Here is a 21839-nt window from a genome sequence, read left to right on the forward strand (position 1 = left end):
CCAATGTTATTAGTGTTTTATTGCTTATGTGGTAATAAATGTTCCTCTTGGAACCTGCAGTGAACCTCTGTGTTCTTGTGTTTCATTAAATTGTCATGAACTAGCCACATATCTTTTGAATTTAATCCTTTCTCTCCATCCCTATTGCTAATGTCTTAGTTATGGTCCTCCTTAGCTCTTGCTCTTAATATTGCAGTAGAATTTTAGCTTGTTCTCAGCTTTTTTTTCTGTTCCAGTTCATGCTTTTCTCTTCCTTAACACCCTGTAACGGTTCCTTCTCAGCTACAGGATATAATTTCTTAGTGTAACAAAGTCTTTTTGAAATCTGTTCCTTGCCTACCTCTCTGATCTCTTTTCTTGGTACTCCTCTGTAGAATTTTACTTCTCCCCTAAATTATATGATTTTCCAAAACACATAATGTGTTTGCATATGTTCTTCCTTTTCTCTGAAATATGCTCTCCTTTCCCCCCAAATGCACACTCACATACCCCATGTAATCCCACCTGGCAGCATATTCATCTTTTGGAACTCTTATCAAAGGTGATAACATCTGTAAGGTCATCTCCTTTCTAACTCCCACTTCTTACCTCCAAGGTCCAGAGAGGTAATCACCCTCTGTTCTGTGCTACTTCTTTATCCCATGCAAACATCTATTGTTGCATATTACATTTTATTATTTGTTGACATATTTGGCTCTCTCACTAGATTGTGAGTCTTGAGGTCAGGTGATTGACCTCAGGAAAATCCTTTTTTATGGAGTCTCTGACCCTTTTACTCTACCATGTAGTGATTTTCCTTTTCCTGGGAAACAGTATTAATAAAGACCGCTTGTCAACCATTCTAGGAATGTCCCCCAAGGCGCCTGTGACTCCCTAGTCAGAGAAGACAGGCTGTATATTTGCAAAAAGGGGAAAGAACATTCCAATTTTCAAATACTGTATTAAAGGGCCCTCTTTTTAAGAAGTCATGCTGTTTTGCTTTTTATGTTTTGCTTATAAACTAGGAAGAAACCTGTCTCTTGTTGTCCTAAATGAGGTAAGAAATTTGAGTTTGTCACCACTCGTCCACAGTTTCTTTCCAGAGGGAAGTAGTAAAGGGGTAAGACTTCTTGCTTCATGAAGTAGTCCCTTGGTCGTGCTAGCAGAAGCCCAGCTGTGAATGGTAAGACCCTGTTCTTCCTGCCAAACTAAGGGAGCTGGGTCAACTTCAGGACGTGCTTCAGGACCTTGGCCACTGGATTAATTAAAGCATCTCATCTTGAGTCAGAGGGAAGGTGTAGATAAAACCCTGGTAATGTTTGGCCTTGAGTGTGATGCACAATTGTAGTTACTCAATACATGTTTCTACTTTTATTTTTTTTTGAGGAGGATTAGCCCTGAGCTAACATCTGCCACCAGTCCTCCTCTTTTGCTGAGGAAGATTGGCCCTGAGCTAACATCTGGGCCCCTCTTCCTCTATGTTGTGTGTGGGATGCCTGCCACAGTATGGCTTGATAAGCAGTGCATATGTCCACACTCGGGATCCGAACTGGTGAACCCCGGGCTGCCTAACCGGAACGTGCAAAGTTAACCACTATGCTATTGGGCTGGCCCCCATGAACTGATGTTTCGTTTTTTGGGAAGAGAGTTTATATCATTCTGCTGTCCATGCATTGGCAAGTCACTGTTAATGTATTATTTCATGTTAAGTACACTATAAATTATGTAGCTATATTAATATCATAGCACTATCTTACATTCAAGTATTGAATTGTCCAGTTTTGATGAATGAGCAAAAAAACATCAGATATACCACCAAAGTGGGGAAAAGAACATCAACATGGCTGTTGTAGGGGAAGAAGTAGAAGTCTTGGAAAAGTTAACTATCATATAGGATCTTTGTGAGAGGAGTCAAACAGTAAGATCTGTGCAGACAATGATGTTGTCTCGCTTGTTTACTGAGGGGTCCTTGGTCTCTAAAACAGGGCCTGGTAAACAACTGGCGCTGAATTATTCATTGAATTGAAAGCTCATTCGATGAAGACTGAGTTTCTCTGGATAAGTTGCTGTTTATGTATTAGGTCTTCTTAGTATCTACCATATGTGAATTTGTATTACTTAAGTCTTAAGTCTTGGTTCTGTTTAGTCTACTTTCTGTTGTTGCTAGGACTTTGTATTGTTTTTTCCCCGTCAGCTAGTCTGGGGTTAATAATGGTATTGGAGGAACATGCTTTCTGGAAACATAAATGAAGAGCTCTCTCTTGATTTCTAAAGTGAGGAGTGAGAGTTATATAATTCAGAGCAGACTTTGACCAATTTCCTATTACATGCTTTGGTTGCTTGTCCCCTAACTATGGAAAAACAAGGAGATGAGTGGGAGTGCAGGGAGATTATTATGTGATATATCCCAGTAAGAAATTTGATTGGAAATAAAGGAGAAAGTATATTTAAGGTTGTATTCCTGATTGATTTTAAAAAAATGAAGGAATAGTTAAATTTACAGTTGAAAGATTTAATTTGCAAATCAGGAAGAGAAAAAACAGTTCAGATGTCGTAAGGCATTTTAAAATGCAAAGCTGAGCTTTGTAGTTATCTCAAATCTTTTTAGAGAATAATATTTTGCATATTTCATGATTACTGTTACATCAACAGTTGCTTTGTTTTTGCCATTTTAAGCAAGAGAGTAAGTGAAAGAGGTCAGTGTATTATGTACTGGCAACAGCTGGCTGATAGCATTGAATACTTACATAATTAAATATATGTGTTGGCTGTTGTCCTAACAACTCTGTAGGTGGAGGCCCCAGAAAGCATGCAGAAACTTGCTTCAGCAGGATTAAAGAAGAAATCAACATGATCTAAGCCTGTGCTTTTGGCCAAGAGTGATTTCCTATTGTTTTGGTTTGAAAGACATTCTACTTATTCTTGGTGTGTGTGTTTATACAACAGCAGAGAAAAAAAGACTCTTGTGTTTTTCTCTCCCCTTATTGTATTCTCTAAGTGTGAAAAACATAATCTTTTAAAATTTTTAGTCACTCAGTAGTGTACTTTAATAACTGGTAATAAATGAAATAAAAACACATGACCTTTAAGCCCATTGGAAATGATACTAAAATATTAAATATTAACTGCTTCTATTTCTTATTTAGGGCTGCACTTAGGTTTAGAAAGTGTCCTCTGGGCCATATTAAAAAAGTTACTTAGATTTTAGACTACTTTAAGGCTTGATTGTCTGTGATTATGGAAAATTGGATAGGGGTAGAGGTGAAGGATAAATAAAATCCACAGGTAAAATGCAGCTCTGCTTTTAGCTAACTGTCTTTCCTGTGGATGCGAATCCTTCTCAAAGTACCCTATGTTTACCTCTGTTACTGTTTTTATAGCTCAAGGACTTAGGCTAGTCCTAATAGCACCTCTGAGTACAGGCTTTGATGATTGGATGCACCTTTGTGGGTATTAGAAAAAGATGCCAATCCTTGTAGACACAATCCGGCTCAGCTGTGTGTGGCTGCCTCCTATAAATAGCCTTGTATTTTTTTTTAAAGAATTTTTATACTATATTAAAAAACCACAAAATAAAAAAGGGATCAGTCAACATATATCTTAGAAGTTCTTTCAAGAGTCTCTGTACCCAACAGCCATGCAGGTGGCTGCCACCTTTTTCTTCTCTGCTCAGCTTGCAGCTCACTTAGGGGTCACTGGAGATGACTTGTGCTCTAGTTCTTAAAATCAAACTTGTTCCGCCAAATCCAAGACCCTGAATTTATCCAAATTGTAGAAACATGCTTTTACCACCCGTCCACCAAAATACCTCCCGTTCAGATCAACAACAGCTTTAATTGCTGATTCAACTCTTTCAAATTCTAAAAATATTCGTACTGCTTCATCATCAGGGGCACCAAGAATTTCAAATATCACACATTTTCCAACTTTGCCATATTTTTCACATTCTTCCTTGGTTTCAACTTCCAAGTCTTCATCTACCTCTCCTGCACCAACCATGTTCCTTAGTAGGACCACTTTAGTAGGACACTTCAGTATTTCAGTCAGTGGATTTGAATCCGACTTCTTGGCTGCATCTTTCTCCGTGGCGTCGCCCACAATGATCTTGCCGCCTCGCTTGCTTGTCTTCTCCACTGACAACGCCATGCTCAGCCCTTGCTCGTGCTTCCCAAGACCCTGGCCTTCCCGGAAGCCATACTTCTGCATGATTTTATGTGCTACTGTGCCACCCATGTTGGCAAGGAAGGAGTTGCCAGGTCCGGTCGGAGATCGGGGTTTGTCTTGCTCCTCGTACACCGGGGGAGGGATACCAGCTTTGGAAGACTGTGAGCGAGGTCTTGAATCCTCTTCATGTGGAAAATCTCGGGGTAACTCTTTGTCTTTCTCTACAAGAGAAGTGGGTGGTGTGATGGCAGCTCCGCCCATACTTCTTTTCCTCCTCTCTCGCTCATAATCTTCATCTTCATCAGAATCTGGATCTGTTCGCCTTGAAAACCCACTAGCTTCATGTCTGTCTTTACGCCTCTTTTCTCTCTCTTCTATTTCTTTTTGTCTTTCCAGCTCCCGCTGTCTCTGTCGTTCTTCTCTTTGGCGCTTCACTACTTTCTCATAATCATTAGGAAACCTAGGATCATATTCATCAGCTAAAGGAATCAGAACTTCTCCTGCAGAAAATCCACTGGGAACAGGATCCTTCAGGCCGGCGGCTACGTGCGGCGGGGTGTCCACGATCTGCCGGTCGTCTGAAGAGCCACCTCGCTTTAGGTCGATGACTGGGGCGAGGACTGTACTTTGTTTTGTCCTCTGGCTCTTTGCCTGAGTGAGAGCTGCCCTCTTCACCTGAAGCTGAGACTGCAGAAGTGTGAAGTTTTTGGACCAGCCTTCTGTTTTCGAGTCACTGGTCTCCACTCCCAGGTCGTCATACAGGGACATCTTTTCAGTTTAATGCCGGCCCGCCCGGCCGACTCTCCCCATGGGCCGCGGCGGCGCACCGGGGCCGAGGCGCTGCGGAGAGGCCGGGCTGGGCGCCTTCGGCGTGACCCGCGACGGCCGGACCGCTAGCCTTGTATTTTGATCATCTCTTTATCTGTCTGCACCCCATTTCAGAGTTCCTTGGAGGCAGCAGTGTGTCTTTTATCTGTATCCCAGAACATAGTACAGTGGTTGACAATGATTGTTGAACAAATGAATGAACCAACTCATATGTTTGCTTTCTCTATATGTTTATCCTCCCAGCGCCCTTCACCCCCGCCTCTGTCAGAACAAGTGTTTTCTTCTGTAGCTTTTCATAGAATGTTTTCTGTATCTCTTTCCTGTTAGATTGCATTACTTAGAAATTAACTTCAGCTGCATATCGTAGAAAACCCAAAAAGTAGAGGCTTAAAATAAGATAGGGGATTTACTTTTCTTTATGTAATGCAAAGTCCATAGTTAGGAAGTTGCTGGCTTTGGTTTACCAGTTCAAGGATGTAAGGGCTAAGTTTCTGAGGTTTTATTGCTCTTTCCACTGTGGTATAAAATGGTTGCTATTTCCAGCCATCATATGTACTTTCGAAAAAGGAGGAAGTACCAAAGAGGACAGTGCCAGCTGAGGTTGTCCCTCCTTTAAAGGAGCTTTGTAGGAAGTCCCACTCCAAACCCTCGGTTTGCATCTCATTGGTTGGAACCGTATCACATGACTACCTCTATGTGTAAGGGAGGCTAGGAAATACAGTGTCTTTTCATTTGTTTAGACTGGTCACATTGTCATTCCCAACAGAATCAGAGTTCTGTTAGTAAGGAAGAAAAGGAGAATTCTCGCTGGGGGCTAATTTGATGTCTCTTCTACAGGTTGTAGTCTTTGGGGCAAGATATGTATTTTATTTATCTTTCTCATTTATCAGGACCACTGTATTGGAGGAGCTCCTCAACATACTTGTGAACAAATGACCCTTCTTTCTTGAGTTTACTTTATTCGAAATGTTTAAGAAACAATGTAGTTGACATTTGAGAACTTTTCTTCTTTCTGGTTACCCTGAGCTGTCTTTGATCAAGTAATAACAACAACGGAATACACAGGAGAAACTCATGGTTTAGATGTTGCACACACAAATAATAATAAAAAAAGGATAATTGGGATTTTCGCATACCTAGTTTCCACTATTAAGATCTTCAGTGACCATCTTTGAAATGGAATCTGTAAGGAAAGTATGTAGATTCACTTTTGTAATACTATAATTATAAACCTGGTTTAGAAAGTAGAAATTTTAAAAGAAATTGAGACACAAAACAAAGAGAGTTTAAAATTAATTATCATAGACAATCTTAACCAATTGAAAGACAGGTTGAGACTTATTCATTCTATAATTAAATGTTAGAAAACAGTATTTTATATAATTCTAAAAAGGTTGTTTCAACTGAGAAAGTGCTTCTTTTCACTAAGATGGAAATTTAGTGTTTTACACTTGGAAAAAATGGAGAATTAGATATAACCAGTGAAAATCTAACCAATGGGAAGAGTCCTATAAAACTCACTGTAGATTGGCACCATTGGATATTATTAGAGGAAAGTTGAGGATATCAAGTTATCCTAGAATCAAACGTGAAAATTGTGCAACAGTCTTTTTGTGTCCCTGCAGAGATAGACTACTGAACCATTGTCATGGACTGCCCAGACATACTTATGTTCTAATGGCCCATTCTTTAATGTTTTCCTTATTTTGGTCAGTGTGTTATGTTTGTGCCTGTGCGTACATGTGTCTGCTTCTCTCAATGTAGATGCATTAAGAAAGAAAATGACAGAATCACATGATAGAAACTGTTTTGGGGAAAATACAAGTTAAGGTATATGTCAAGGATCTCTTTTACAAAATGTTTTAGAAATCAACAGCTCATTCTTTGTGCCAGCCAGTGATGTGCTTTCTAGCTCATAAATTTCTTTTTTATTTTAAGAGGGATCAGATAAGCAAGTTTATGGTAAAACTAAAAAGTTTAATTTGATGTTTTCCTTAAATTCCTGTCAATATTTTATGATAGTTACTGAAGGGAAAAACTTATTTTTCTTTAAATGAAAAAATGTTTTGAATCAGCTTTTTTAATAGTTTTTTCATTATCGATAGTTGAAACATTGATTACTTTATTGTTTTGGTGTTTTTACTATTTTAATAAATAAAGATTTTGGTGTCATTGATCATTTAAATTTAAAAATGGTAATTAAAAACATATGAAAATAGAAGTGATGGATATTCCATTGAGCAAGTCTGGGCACATGGCTCCTTGAGCGTGTGTTTCTGATCCACTCATTGCTGTGATGCTGAAAGCTCTGCCACCAATATTTCAAATACCAGCAGTGTTGCCCATGGTGGAGAGGTTTCAGAGGAGCTTCCAGATTAAGACAGTCTAGGAAGAAGGACCTGACCACCCACTTCTGAAAAAATTGGCCATGAAAACCATGAATAGCAGTGGTGCATTGTCTGATATAGTGTCAGAAGATGAGAGGATGGTGCAAAAAAGACCAGGCAGGGTTCCACTCTGCTGTACACAGAATTGCTGGGAGTCGGAGTTGACTCGACGGCACTAACAACAACATTGTCCCACTTCCTAAATAATTTTGGGCAACTGTTAGAGCCTTAGAACTGGGTGTTAGAGGAGAACACAGATGCAGCTGAGACCCTGGATCTTGGGAAGAAGATATACTGTGTAGGTGGGATTAGAGGAGGGGCCAACTATGCCCTGGTGGTGATGGAGAGGAGAGTCAGAGACCTAGAATCTGGGGAGTCTTTTCCTTTCCTCTAGGCCTAGGGGAGTGTTTTTGAACCTTATCAGGCCCAATGATCATTTTGTATAACAAGTGTTTTGCAGTGTACCCTTTATTATTCTGAAATGAAATTCATGGCTAATATAATCTCCACAAGTAGTTACAAATAAGACAATGCTCTGAATATAATTAATGTAAGCAAAAATAAACAGAAACATCAATAATATATACTTCAAAATAAAAATGCTTAGGCACAAGTACACTAGGAGACCTAATGAAATCGCCTAGATATAGAATTATACTGAATGTGAGGGTAATGAATGAGGTCTCATATGTGTGTAGTCCTAACAGCTTCAATACTAAGAATGACACTGCCCTAGTGGTGCTCTTTTCCAGAATGGATGACAAGTCTTGGCAAAGTTCTTAGTGAACTTTTCCCTTTATTTTCACAAAAGTTGGATTCCTGAAATTAAGAAATGCATTGTATTTATATGTAAAGTAACGTTAGATTTTAGGACCAGATATTGGAAATATGTATTTACCTACATGAATATGCAATGGGACATTCAGAACCCATGCAGGACTTGTGGAATTCTTTGTACAGGACAGACCTGTGCTTTAGAAGACATCTAGCACCTCTGACTTCTGCCCACTAAATGGCAGTTGCATTCTCCAAATAGTATCACAACCAGAAAGATATGATAAATTTACCCTCCTAATGATTAAAATTTCCATATTGCCTGAAACACTCAAAACAAGATTTTAAAAAAATCTGTAGAGATTTAAAAATATATATATGATTATATATGCATATATATATGCCTTATATGTCATATGTGAATGAATAATGTCAAAGAGCTCCTTAAATGAGACAGCTTGATTGAAAAATTCTCAAAAGGTATGAAAAAGCAATTTATGGAAGAGGAAATGCAAGTGGCAAATAAACTTGAAAAGATTTTCATCCTCACCAGTGGTCAGAGAAATACGAATTAAAATGAGATACTATTTTTTTTGTTTTTTTTTTTTGCTGAGTAGGCTGCATTTTTTTTCAGTAGATCGAGTGTTCCTAAGATTGTCGGGAAGTGTGTATTACTCTGATACATTGCTGGTGGGAGCTTGAATTACTACAATCTTCTAGGAAAGTAATTTTTTGATAGGTATAAAAATTAAAAATAGGCATGCTCCTTGATTTAGCAATTCTGTGTTTTATGACCTCTCCTATAAATATAGAAAACACTTGTCTACTAGGATTAGGGATGTAAAGTCATTTATTGCATCATTGTTGATAAGAGCAAAAAGTGTTACAACAATTCTTACTCTTCCGTCACTCCCTCCTCCCTCCTTTTATCTCTCTTTTCCCTCCCTTCCTTCAACTAGATATCCTGGAATAGTACCATACAGATACATATAAAACTTCCTCATTCTTTCATTTTTAGATTCGTAGAATTCTTCTTTGTGCTCCTATTTATTTATGGATTCATAGTGTTCTGTTTTATATACGTGAAATTTTATTTAACCACTCACCTATTGATGGACATTTAGGTTTTTCCTAATTGTTGGCTATTGTAAATATTGTTTATAAACATGTTTTGACTGGAACTTTATAGAGTATTAAAAGATTTTTTAACTTGCATCCTGAAATAATATGTACTTACTGAAAAGTTGTAAAAATAGTGCAGAGACTTCTCATAGCCCTTTCACCCAGTTTCCTCTATTGTTTAAATATCTTACATTACCATAATGCAATTATCAAACCAGGAAATTATATCGATACAATACTATTAACTGTTATACAGCTTTATTCACGTTTTATCTTGTTTTTGATCCAGTATCTAATTTAGGATCCTACATTGTATTTAGTTGTCATATCACAATCACTTCCAATCTGGGACAGTTCCTCAGTCTGTCTGTCTTTTATGATATTGACACTTTTGAAGAGTCTTGGTCAATTATATGGTGAAATATTGCCTGATTTGAGCTTTTCTGGTATTTCCTCCTGATTAGATTCAGATATTAGGCGTTTTATCAAGAATACGGGAGTCATAGATAATGTGTCCTTCTCTGTGTGTCATACCAAGGAGATTCAGGATGTTGTTACATCTCTTTTTTAGTTAACTTTAACATATAAAAAATAATTAGGTGTCAAATTTATTTAATTAAGGTGGTGGCTTCCAGCTTCCTTTACTGTAAAGTTACTATCTTTCCCTTTGTAATTAATAAGTATTTTAATACTTTGGAATTATGCACATATCCTGTTTCTCATCATGCTTTCACCATTAATTTTAGCATCCGTTGGTTATTCTTGCCTGCAATGATTAATACTATGATATTTAATCAAGTGGTAATTTTTTTGTTTCCATTATGCTATCTACATTAATTAATGGGAATCTTACTGTAAGGAAGAGCTGACTCTTATTAATTAATTAACTAATTTTATATCATTATGAGGTCAAGGTTGTTTATTCTGTGGGACTTACTGCCTTACTATCATTATTTTATTGCTCAAATGGTTCTGGATTTGGCCAATGGAAACTCCTTTGAGTTGCTCCTTATCTTCTGGTACCACAAACTAGCTCTGGCTTATCTGGTACTTACCTTGTTTCAGTCCTGGATTGAGCCGTTTCTCTAAGGAGCCCTGGTTTCTTTCATTGGTGAGTGGTATAAAGAAACCTAATCTGAGCACTAGGTATGCTCCTTGCTACTGGGATGCCGTTGCTTCTAGGCACTGTTAGTGGACAAAGCTAGGAAATGACATATGTGATATATCATATCATTAAATGATATTATACGCTAACATCTATCTCTATTTCTGTATTGCTTTATCTGTATATGTAGTATTAAAAAAAGCATGAGGTTGTACTTCTCCCTTTGATTCTGTTTCAGCTACCTAGGATTTATTTCTAGCCTTCTCCCTTTTCTTAATATGTAACTCCGTTCTGTAGCAGTGAGAAACACAGCTCTCATTTTCCACAAGGTATTTATTTGTTCAAGCCTATTAAACACATAGAGTAATTTCAGAATTACTAACCCTTCCTCCTGTGAAAAAGACAGACTAAGTAGAATATAATGTTTAAGTCCTTCTTGTTTTTAATCTTACAATATGTAGTCAAAATACTGCTTTCCAAAGTAAATAACTTTGGAAAGTAAAGGTTAGTTTTTCCTTTGCCATCCTGTTCAATGTGGTTATTAGTTTGTATTCCGTTAGGTTAATTTGTTACCTCTTGTATTCCATTATGGATTCTGCCCACTTCTTGTCTGATTTTATTTTACTTTTTTATGAGTATGTGAAACATTAGCATGGTTGTCGAAGTCAGAACCACACTAAATAGTTTACTAAGAGAAGTATCACTGCACACTCACGCTTTTTACTATCCCCATTACTCTTTTCTTTCCAGTCTGATTCCACCTGTCTCCCGTTAGCTTTTGGGTTATTCTTTTTTGTACATACAAGCCCAAGTCAAGTTGTGAATTTTCTATTTCTCTCATGCCTTTACATTTATTAATTGGAATTTTGCTGTGAGGAAAAACTATTTTTTTCTTTCCCATTTATTTATTCAGTTATTTATTTATATCAGTATAGACTCATGATTATTCTGTGGGTCATAATCCTACAGAATAAATATACAGAATTCTGTATGCAGAATCCTTGTAAATTTTTGTTTTGCGTTATTTTTTACTTAAATGATAGCGTATTCTAGATATTCTTTTGTTCTTTACTTTTTTGTGATACAGCCTAGAAACACCGCATCAGTTGATAGAGATCATCCTCATTCTTTCTTATGGCTGCATAGTGCTCCACTGAGTAGCTGTGTCATCGTTTATTCAACTGCTTTCCTATGTGTGAGCATTTAGGTTGTTTTCAGTATTTTGCAGTTCCAAATAGTGCTGCAATGAATAAACTTTTGCAAATATATTTTTGTTTTGTTGGAGGTGTATCTTCAGGATCAATTTTTAGAGTAGGGATTAGTAGGTTGAAAGGTAAGTGCATACATAGATATTACCAAAATACTCTCTAAAAGGGTGTAATAATTTGCATTCTTACCAGCAATGAATGAAAATTGCATATTTCCCCACAGCCTCTCAAACAGAATGTTGTCATTCACTATAATTTCACCATTCAGTAGGGGAGAATGGTATCTCAGGGTTTTAATGTTCATTTCTGTCTGAGTGAGTTAGAACATCTTTTTATGTTTGAGGTTTTTTTTTTAAGACTTTATTTTTTTCCTTTTTCTCCCCAAAGCCCCCAGGTACATAGTTGTATATTCTTTGTTGTGGGTCCTCCTAGTTGTGGCATGTGGGACGCCGCCTCAGCGTGGTTTGATGAGCAGTGCCATGTCCACGCCCAGGATTCAAACCAACGAAACACTGGGCCGCCTGCAGCAGAGAGCGCGAACTTAACCACTCGGCCACGGGGCCAGCCCCGTATGTTTGCCTGTTTTTGTATGTTTTTGCCAACTGTTCATGTTCTTGTTTTTCATCAGTTGTCTCTATTTTTATGAGTTTTTTATGTATTACATATATTTGTGATATGTGTCAGAAACTTGTTCTCCCAGTTTTTCAGTTATCTTTTAACTTTTCTTATGGTGTTTTTCTGACATATAAAATACTTTTGTCATTAAATTTATGAAAATTTTTTTTCTATTTCTCCTTGATTTTGAGTCATGGTTAAGTCATAGCCTTTCTGTATATCAAGGCTAAAGAGAAGTTCACTCGTGGTTTCTTCTGGTACTTGTATGGTTCCATTTTTTTTACGTTTACATCCCTGATCCATTTGGAGCTTATGCTTATGTATGGTGTGAGTTATGGGTCTACTTTTGTCTTTGTCTGAATAGCTACTTAATTGTCCTAGCACTCTTTCTTTAAAAATTTTATGTTTACCCCAGTGTTTCGAGAAGCCACCTTTATCATATAGTAAATCTTCAAATTTACATGGGGCTAGTTTGGGCTTCCCGTTTTGTTCCACAGGTCTATTTGTTTACTTATGTTCCATCCACTTTGTTTTTACAGAAGTTTTATTTATGAGTTGATGTCTACTAGGGTTAATCTCTCCTTGTAGTTTTTCTTTATTAGTGTTTTTCTGGGTATTCTTGCATGCTAATTTTTTCAAATGAATTTTTATATCATCATTCTGACTCTATGAAAAAATAGTTGGTATTTTTATTGGTTAATTAAAAATTAATTTAACATCATAAATTAACTTGGGGAGAACTGACATTTTTATGATGTTGATTCATCCTATCCAAGAATAAGAGATGGCTCTATATTTATTCAGATCTCCTTTTGTTTCTTTCAGGAGTGTTTTAACCTTTTCCCCAGTATAGGTTTTGGACATATCTTAAGTTTATTCCTACAAATGTTATGTTTTTTGTTGCTATTTTAAGTGTTTTCTCTACCTCTGATGTAGGTTTTCTCTATCATTTTATCCTTGAATTGGTTATTGTTTGTGTAGATAAAGGCTGTTGTTTATTTATTTTATATTTTAAGTTACTGAATATTTTTATAGTTTGAGTTAATTTTTATCATTCGTTTTTTTCTAGGATTTTCTAGATGTACTGTTATTTCATCTGTGAATACAGCTTTATTTCTTCTTTACCATTCTTATCCTTTAATTTACTTCTCTTGTCTAATTACATTGGGAAATACCTCTACTACACTGTTGAATAGTTTTACAGATAGTGGATAATATTGCCTTGTTTCTTGTCATAGTGATAAACTTTACTGTGTCCCAATTAAGTGAAATACTGGCTTTTGGACTTTATTTTGTAATGTTAAACTATCCATACATCCCTTTTTTCTTAGAGTTTTATCAGGAATGAGTAGTTTTCTTGAAAGTTTTGTTGAATGTTGTTTCAGAAGATAATGAATAGATTTTTCTCCCCTTAGATCTATTAATGTGATGTGTAATATTAATGGTTTTTCTAATAGTGAACCAACCATGCATTTCTGGACTGAATTCCACATGGTGTGTCATTTTCTTATTGCATTGAATTTTCTGTGCAAAAATAGTCAGAATATTAGCATCGATATCCATGAATGGTGTTGTTTTATATTTTTGAATTGACTGTCTAGTTTGGATATCTATTGCACTTGCTTCATGAAAAGAGTTAGGGCATTTTTCTTCGTTTTCTGTACTCTGTAACATTTTATAGACCATTGAAACTATCTAGTCTTAAAAGATTTGATAGAATTTCCCGTGAACTCACCTGGACCTTTTGATTTTTTGTGGGATGGTTCCTAAATAAATTTCTGTGTCTCATTTATGGAAATTGATCTGCTTAAGCTTTCTATCTCTAATTGGGGCATTTTTTGTAATCTGCGTATCTGTAAAAAACTTATCTTGATTTTCAAGTTTATTTTCAGAGAAGTCTACAAAAGTGGTCTCATGATTTTAAAACAATTCTTTGTTTTTATGACTCTTTTTTCCTTTTTATATTTTATTTGGCATATTTGTATTTTTTTCTTATGCTTTTTTTGTTTACTTTGTTTTCTTGGTTTTTGAGCTAAGTATTTAATTCACTTTTTTATTCTTTCATCTGTAGTGACAAATTAATACAAATTTTCCTCAGCTTACTACTTTAAATGTATCCCATAGATTCTGATGCATAGTCTGCTCAAGATCACTATTTTTTTAGAAATTCTTTAATTTCAGTTTATATTTTTCTTATGACCCAAGAGTTGTTCAGAGGAATAGTTTTTTAGTTTCTAGTTTTATTGCATTGTGGTAAGACAATGTTGTTTTTAATCTACTTTAAAGAGCATACTGATATGATACTTTCTTTGTGATTTATTATGTCATTAATGTTTTTGAATGTTCACTGTGTGCTTGAGAAGAAGGTATATTCTTTATTAATAGATGTAACATTTAATGTAGATCCATAAAATGTACCTTACTGATTTTCTTTGTCGTCTATATACTTTTTTGTGTGTGCATGTGCTTGATTTGTCTTGCATGGTGAGTGTGTTAAAGTCTCTTATTCTTAGTACATTTCTTCTTGTGTCACTCTAAATAAAGAGGTAAACTGAGGCAAGCTTGAATTACCGGAAATTAGGTTTGAGTACTCAGGAATAGCAGAGGAATTGCACTGTAGTAAATGCATGCTATAGCAAGCTACAGGAGAGTCTGTTGAGAGTTTGGTGTGGGCTGTATTTATGAGCAAGGAGTGCAAAGAAAGGGGGAGTTTAGCTAGAGTCCAAGCTGTTAGTTCATTGGCTTGAGGATGGGGAGAGATTCTTGGTGGGTGTTCATTCGTCAGGAGATAAATCGGTCTTCTGTGAATCAGGCATTTACAGAAATCAGTCTCTCAGTTCTTAAATTCCATTCTTCTGAGGGCACACGTGTGCGGTGATCCATTTCATATCCTCTGGTTTCATCTTAGATTGAAACCCTTTCACACTGAGAAGTTCTACTTTGTTTTACAGGGATGGTTCCAGCATTATTTGGTGCATGGATATTTTTAAGTGTTGTGATTTCATTGTCAGTTGTGGCTCTAGAATTAAAGTGTTCTATTCACATTTAATTCTTTTGGCTTGGTTCTACTTTCTTCTCTTTTGCCTGTTATACCTTTGTCTATCCCTTTAATTTTAGCCATTTTGAACTACTTTGCTTAAGACATGTCTCTTGTATACAGAATAGAGTTGGGTCTTGCTTTGTGAGCCAAATGTATAGTCTTTTTCTTTTAATAAAGAAAGCTAAACTTCTTTACATTTGTTGATGTGACTGATAGATTTGGTCTCAACTCTGTGGTTATATTTTATAATTATATATATTATTTTGTATTTGCTGTGTTTCTCTAAGGGGTGTATTTTTTTCTTTAAATTAATGAAATGTTATTTAGGAACATTTGTATTTTTATTCTACTGGTTACCTTGGTCTTTATATCTTTTAAATGCCTGTATTCTTGTTACCTGTTTAATAATTTACCTTCTATTGTGTTAGAGTTTAATGGTATCCTTTAACTTCTGACTTTTGCCAACCAATGAACTTATTTTACTTTCTCATTTGCTCACATTTTTTCCCCCGTTAATTTTACTTTAGTACATACAACATATAACATTTGTACATTAATCTTCAACTTTCAAAGATTAATGTCCCTGCCTTCATTTTAGTCTTAGACCTACAGTTATGTGTATGAAAGGGCTTATCACTTTTTTTGCTGAAATTTCCCTAGTCATCTGGTTGCATTAAGCTCATCCTGTGGTAGATTCTTCAAGAAGGGATCATGGATTCTTGTATGTTTAAAACTGTTTTTACATAGCATTGATACTTGAAGGACAGCTTGGTTGGATATAAAATCCATTATTCGTTCTTTCTTTCTTAAATTTCTAAAAAATGCTGTCCTGGGGCTGGCCCAGTGGTACAGCGGTTAAGTTCTCACGTTCGGCTTCAGCGGCCTGGGGGCCACTGGTTCAGATCCTGGGTGCGGACATGGCTGCTTGACAAGCCATGCTGTGGCAGGCATTCCACATATAAAGTAGAGGAAGATGGGCATGGATGTTAGCTCAGGGCCAGTCTTCCTCAGCAAAAAGAGGAGGATTGACAGCAGATGTTAGCTCAGGGCTAATCTTCCTAAAAAAACAAAACAAAACTGTCCCGTTGTTATCTTGCATTGTATTTTGTTTTAGACAACTCTGATGCCAGTCAAATTTGTTTGTCTTTGTTCATTATCTTTTTTGCCTGGAGGCCTTGAGAGTTTTTTTCTTTATCTTTGAAGCCTAAGAGTTTACTAAGATATGTCCAGGAATTGATTGTTCTAGGTAAATTCTCCCAGTTATTGGTTGGCTCTTTCAGTATGTAAATTCAGATCTTTTATTTCTGGAAAGATTGGTTCTATTCCTTTTTTTTTAATTTAATCTTCTACTAGTACTCTAGTTTTATGAATATTATCCCTTCTTTCCTGTTTTCTAATTCCACCACTCTCTGACTTCGTTTTTTAAAATTTCTTCTTTTTATCTCATTTTTATTATCTTTTTATTTCACTGCATTTCTTCCATACTCCCTATTAAATTTTTATTAGAGTTTTAGGTGGATCTTTAGATAGGATCATTTTAGGGTGGGCTAGTTGGGAAGGCTTTTTGAAGGCATAAGTCTGTCTAGATATCAAACGAGTTCTATAATATTTATTCATAGTAACAGAAGAACATTCCAGACAGAGCAGAAAAACACTCAAAAAAAATCTTGTAATTTTCCTTGCCCTTCCCACTGCTGCCATTCTGGTTCTAGCCATCTCCAGGCGAGACCTAGATTGTTACTGGGAATGGAAATTACATGTGGGTAGTGTTTTGTTCTGTTTGGCACTAGCCAGCAAAGGGTTCGTTATGATCAGTAGCAGTGGATAGAATAAATTAAATCAATTATTTTCCTATCAGTAATTTGTGTATATGAGATAAAGTGAGTGGCGTTGTTATCCGTGGCATGGGCCACCTTGTAGATTTGACTACCATGTGGGGAGATCCTTTTAGCCATTTCTTCAGCAAATATTATCACTCATTCTTATGTGTTGGACATTGTACTAGGCAGTGGGGACATGGGCCCAGTCCTCAGCTATAAATAAGCCTCTTTAGAGAAGAGCTTTAAATCTCTTTCTACTTTGTGTTGAATGGCTTTATGGGAAGATTCAGGTGTAATTAAATTGTATAGCTCCTGAAAGATGAATGGTTGCTTTTGAAATTTATTGGAAGAACATCTTTTAGAATATAATGATATTATCAATTATGTCAATTTTTAAAAACTTTTTACTTTGTAATAATTTTAGACTTCCAAGTGTTGGTGGTTTTTAAAGATATCACGTTATATTTGAAGTCAGTTTTCTTTTAAATATATACCAAATTAAGGAAAACTGAAGATGAATTTCCTCACAATAAAGCACTGTTAGCAGCATTTGATTCTTTACAGTCATTGCTCAAACCACTACTATTCTAGGACTAGTCTTTTTTTTAAGATCGTTAAAACTAGGACAGGTTGTCACTTGTCTGGAATTGTTCTTTCAAAAGGCAAGACTTTATTAAGACTGAATGTTGTCTGTCACTGTCTACATCTGTGATTCTCTTTATTCTGATTGAAAGAAAATCTTTACTTGTAGCTTTATATAGAAATCTGGCACAACAGGGCACTTTTGGATCAAATCTCGTGCTTTAAAAAACATTGAAAAATATAATTTAACAATGATGGTTCTGTTCAGCAAGGCGAGGCTGTTTACAGTAGGACAGAATTTAAACCTGTGTTTCTTGTTTGCTAGCCCGCAAAGAAGTATCTTGTTCTATCATCAAAATGTTCTCACATCAGGATGTGATTTTAAGAAGAGAAAATAACATTTTTGATACTAAAGTATTTTATGCCTGAAATGAACAATCGGTATTTTGTGCGAAATGAAAAAACAGATTAGAAGGATCCATGGTTTCAGTTTTGTTTGTTGCGTCACATTGGTTGGAGATCCTTAGCTTAAGCCTCTTTCCTGTTGGCCCGCTTTACCTCAATTGTTCCAGTGTTGTCATGAATGCATTTGCAGTTCTTTTAAAACATGTTCTCTGTATGTGGATGAATCTCTATAAAGAACATTACAGAAGGTTGTTCTAATAACTTCTACGCATGATCTGGAGTCTAAAATGCTGCTAGGTAGCAACAGTCCTGTGCACGCCAACCTGAGAAATCCATTTCTTTTCTGCTGCTTATTTGTGTGTCATAACCGCCACCCCTGTGACTCTGCAGGCTTGACCAGTATCTGCCTGAGTCTAAATTGTGTGTTCTTTCCATTTTACTATGCGTTACAGATTTATCGAATTCCTGCTTTATGCCAGGCATTGTGTTAGGGGCCAAGGATAAGAAAAAGGATAAAGCAGAGTCCTGTCTTTCATTTGATAGGAAAGACAGTATACCAGTCAACAGTTTATTGTTTCTCAGCCCCAAATCCAGCCTTCTTTGCTTTGCTTTGTGGGCCTGGAACTGGACCTTGTAATGATTCTCCTTTGTTAGCTGCTGCAGTGTTAGCTTTGTCAGTAGAGGGTGCTGGAGGGAAATTGCAAGGTGATAGCAGCAGGAAAGCACTTCTCTCCTGGGTTTCCTGTCCTCCTTCCTTTTTCCTTCCCTGCAGGAGCCGGGTGTTCATGTGTGAAGGCTTGGTGAGGCTCATGTGAAAATACAGGTCCTGCCTCCCTTCCAGTGACATTACAGGCCATATCCCTCAAGAAACTGGTTCTAGCCGTACCTTACCATTTGTACTTACCTGATCTTCCATTCCGTCTCTGACTGGATAACATTTATCTTGTATTATCTAGATCTAACAGCACTTCTCTCTTGAAGTCTTCCCTAAGGCTGTGTACTTAGGGAAGCCTCAGAGTACTTAGATTTTATCCAATTTGTCATTCACTACAATAAAGGTATTATAACCATCAACTAAATGAACATCTTTGGGCATTAAATCTTGATGTTCATTTCTGGTTGTTACATTTTTTTATGTATAAGATCGGATTCAGGAAGGTGGACTTTGGGGTCAAAGAATGAGCATTTTAAGAACTCTAGATATATTTTGTCACATGGTTCTTGAGAGAAAGTCTATCAGTTAGCCTCTCTACCAGCAGTGTATGAGAGTGACAGAGACCCACATTTCCCCCATGCTTCTAGAATTACCAATTCTATCTTTGCTAATGGGGTTTGGGATGATAACTCATTGTTTTAATATGTATTTGTTTGATTATACATGAAATTAAACACTTTTACATTTATTTGGCTCAGTTATCATTTACGTTGTCTTTGTTATAGACTTCAAGGTTTTCAAGTCTACTCATGTGAGCTTCTTGTATATTGAGACTCAGCTATAAGTCAAGACTTTTAAAGTCAGGACTGCTTTACCATGCTCATAAAAACAATAATCAAGAAGAAATCTAACATTCAGATCTTGAGAGAAGGTTTTTCAGATCTAATGTGAATTCATTGAATAATAATCCTATGTACCCACCGTTATCTGCTTGAGTACTTCCATCAGTACAGAAAAAAGGAAATTGAGATTATGATATGCTATGATAATTATTTTGCTCATAAATAATGATGAATATATTTTTAAAATAAAATGGAATGTCTATTTCATGCAACAAGTACTATATTACTAGATTTTTTAAAAAGTAGAAAATATCCAAGGAAATAGGCAGTAATGACTGAAATTCTTTAGGAACTCTGGATAGGTAAGATGCTTTATGACCCTCCTCCGAAGAGGCTTTGTGGCTCACATTTGTAAGCTACTGTTCATTGTTCTGTCTCTTGTCTTTGGCTCTCTCCAGCTTTTCTTCCTGAATCTTTGGACTAGTTCCTGCAGAAAATATGAGTTCACAATGGTGCCCTCTGGGCCAGGGCATCTCTGGGCCAGCAGACCCGGAGCAGCTACTGCTGCTGAGAGCAGGTGCATGTGCAGATGGCGTGGTGGGGCCAGCCTGCCTTCTGCTTGGTGGTGCTGGAGAAGGTGATTGATAATACAGCTTACTCTGCATAATGGTCTGAGGCAAGGGGAGCAAGAGTACCAGGCTAAGTGAAAGTCAGAGCTGGCAGAGCAAACATACACACTTAATTTAATCTGTAGTTTTATTAAACTTCCTTATTAGTGCTCTTAACCAGCGGCCTCGGTGCTTGCTGTTTTGTCTCTTTGCCTCCTCTCTTGTAATGTGTCTTCTGAGGGAGGTGATAATAATAGATACAGGAAGGGCTGAAGGCAGCTATCCTGAGTTGGGGAAGGTATTGAGTCTTCACTGCTTCCATAATTTAGAGTGGACTCCAAGGCATTGTAAAGGCAGCTGGTTATGTGCCTCAGTCTGGTTTTCGTCTTTTCTTGCAGTTGTCTCCAAAATGGGTTGTACATACCGAAGGGGTAGATAAAACAATGCATTGGGAGTTGGGTAGGAAGAAAAACACTAAAACCTTCATTTTTATCGCATTCTTTTTAAATTTCCATTTCTGTGTATTTTTTATAATGTGCACTATCAATTTGTACGGTAATAAAAATATGTAATTTATAAATAAGTATATATACATTAAAGAAGTATGCTCAAAAGTTTTTAATTTGTAACTGTAAGTTTTCACAGCATGCAGTTAGGTTTTGCAGCACTTTGTCTTATGGGATTTGTTGTAGAGGTTTAGCAGCTTTTGCTGATTCTTAATATGAGGAATGGGACATTTACATACGATTACTGTTTACCTAATAAGAGGTTTTTCCCCCTCTGGGAAATCAGACTTAATAGAGTACATATGAAGGGCATAAAGTCAAGGACAATTCTCACTATTTCTTTGCCAGGATTTTATTCTGAATTTAAAAATGTCAAAATGACTAAAGACTTTAGAGATGACTAGTATAGAAGTAGTCTCAGTTTGTTATTTAACCTCAAAGTTCACCTGGAGTTTTATAACTGTTTTAGACAGCTTTCTGTTTGGAGCCCCAAACATCATGAGATCTTGTGAATTCTGTCTACAGCTAATAAATAAGTGTAATGATAGTAATTTGTCTCTGGTTTTCTTCATCTTTAAATTTGGTGTTCCACAGAATTTCTGTCTGGGTCGCAGAGGGGTTAGTTATTTTTTTGGAACTCGGAAATTTCATTATTCTTGTGGTTTGAAAAATTATGAAATGTAAATCATTTTAGAAAGCTTGCTGATGGGGAATATCAGCTATGAAAATTTATGGTAATTATCATTTTTGTGTTATTTTCCTTAAGATTGTTTTTCTTGAGGTTTCATTTTTTAGCTTTTTGTTGTTGTTGTTGTTTTTTAGAAGCCCAGAACATAAGAAAGAATAATCAAACCTTTTGGATAAATTTGGAAAACCAGCCTTTTGAGAGGTCGCAATTAAGAGAAGATGGGAGCTGCCCCCAGTGTTGAGAAGTTAAGAGAGAGCTGGAACGTGCACTGGAGGAAGGGATGGGATCCGAGCTGCTGTCAGAGGGGTGACCCTTCACATTCTAAGACAGCCTCTCATTTTTCGTCTTCCATTCTTATTTCCTTAGCAATATTTTAAATGTGCAAATATTTATTGCCTTTTCTGGTTAGTTAGAAATACTAACCATTTCTAATAATTTACCCATCTGAGATAAGGTAATTGTTGTTATTCAGTTCCAGGCCACTGAAATCCCTTTGAGACAAAACTTTTCC

General features: G+C 36.4%; 1 protein-coding gene and 1 pseudogene across 13 annotated transcripts in view; one reads left to right on the plus strand and one right to left on the minus strand.

Moving 5' to 3' along the window:
• The window catches only part of CDKAL1 (CDK5 regulatory subunit associated protein 1 like 1), a 610319-nt gene that overhangs the window by 90187 nt on the left and 498293 nt on the right, over positions 1 to 21839 (plus strand). The gene's annotated exons all lie outside the window — the stretch shown is intronic.
• On the minus strand, positions 3515 to 6061 carry LOC100052363 (splicing factor 45 pseudogene; annotated as a pseudogene).

This window comes from Equus caballus, chromosome 20 (assembly GCF_041296265.1).
Source record: "Equus caballus isolate H_3958 breed thoroughbred chromosome 20, TB-T2T, whole genome shotgun sequence".
NCBI lineage: Eukaryota > Metazoa > Chordata > Mammalia > Perissodactyla > Equidae > Equus > Equus caballus.